Raw genomic sequence first — 1,859 nt, forward strand, 5'->3', positions numbered from 1 at the left:
TATTGAAGTAAATTTTTGGCACATAAATTTATTTCAATTTCTTATGGCTAACATTTGAATGATCGAAAAATACAAGTGTCTATTGCTGAGTAATCACTAAACACAAATATATACTGTTTAACATTTTTGAGGTAATATTTCTCCTTTTAATTCTACTTATTTATCTTTAAAATTATTTGTTATAAATACTTATATTCTGATGCAATAAATTTTGGAGATGCTATTATAGAAAATCAATTATATTTGAGGATCTACTTGTCCTTTGAAATAGTTAAAGAAAAAGATTCGATCATCTGAAGATGGTTATTCTTTAACAAAAAGATTTGACCACTAGAAGATGGTCATTATTTTAAAGCTGTGTATGATAAATTTACTTATGGGTGCAAGTACACAATTCTGCTATGTTTAGAATTATTTCTTAGCTGAAAATAATATTCTCTAAATATTTCGCAAATATGCTCTTGTATTAGCAATATTGAGAGAAAATTTGAGAAATATTTTGTACTTATTGCATGCTAGTTCTAGTCCATTCCCAGAAGTGAATGCGACTAAATTTCAATTTATTAGTTTTATAACACGTTATCAGCACGTTATAACATGTTATAAAACTAATAAACTACTCAAGTATAAATGGAGATATTAGAGAAAGATGTAGAGAAATGAAAAATGATATTCTTATGATTCCAACTAATACAAAAGGTCATCCCAAGAGGTGCCAAAGTAGCTCTATATATAGGTACTACAAGATTAAAAGTACATCAATCTTATTAAACATCCATTACTACAAGAATATGAAAAAACCTATGAAACGGTTCTTCCACTACATGAATAAATTTATGGATTGTAACTTCTATACATAATATAACTACAAATCATGAATTAATCTTCTTGGGAATACAGAGGGATATCCACACTTTAATTGTTTTGTAACACTTCCCCTTAGATATCCATTACACAAAAAATATGCCTCGTTAAAACCTTATTAGGGAAAAACCCATCGGAACAAAAACCCTAATGAAGGAAAAAGAGTACACTATTCCTGTGTATTAATTTCTCCCCCTGATGCAAATATCATTTGAGATCTTTTAATCGTCGCATTCCAATGCTCTTCACCAATTGCACTGAGATATGGTACTTCAGGACCAAGTATCTTTCCATCTTCCTCTAGTGATTTAAAATGATCCTTATTAGGATTTAATAATCTGACGACCATTGGGGTACTTAATGTATGTGCCTTATCCATATAAAATCACTTTAATACCTTTCGGGTATAAGCAGTTTGGTGGACAAATTCCACTTTTCAAATGCTCAATTTGTAAACCAAGACAGAATTTTGTTTTTCCAAAATCTTTAATCTCAAATTGCTTCTTCAAATATTTAACACTATTTTGAATCTCTTCAGGAGTTCCAATCAAATTTAAATCATCAACATATACAGCAATTATTACAAAATTTGATCCATTTTTCTTGATAAAAACACATGGACCTATTGGATCATCTGTATAACCTTCTTTACCTAAATATTCATTGATGCGGTTATACCACATACGTCTAAATTATTTGAACCCATACAAAGACCTTTGTAATTTAATAGAATAAATATTTTTAGAATTTGATTTACATGCTTCACGCATGTTGAATCCTTCGGGGATTCTCATATAAATATCATTTTCAAGATTTCCATATGAATATGTAGTAATGGCGTCCATTAGATGTATATCTAACTTTTCACGTGCTGCAAAATTTACAAGATATCTAAATTATGATAACATTCGTTATTGGTGAATACGTTTCATCATAATCAAATCTAAACCTTTCTGAAAATTTTCAGGTTACAAGTATAAAACACATTTATCTCA

Source organism: Coffea arabica, chromosome 8c (genome assembly GCF_036785885.1).
Source record: "Coffea arabica cultivar ET-39 chromosome 8c, Coffea Arabica ET-39 HiFi, whole genome shotgun sequence".
Lineage (NCBI taxonomy): Eukaryota > Viridiplantae > Streptophyta > Magnoliopsida > Gentianales > Rubiaceae > Coffea > Coffea arabica.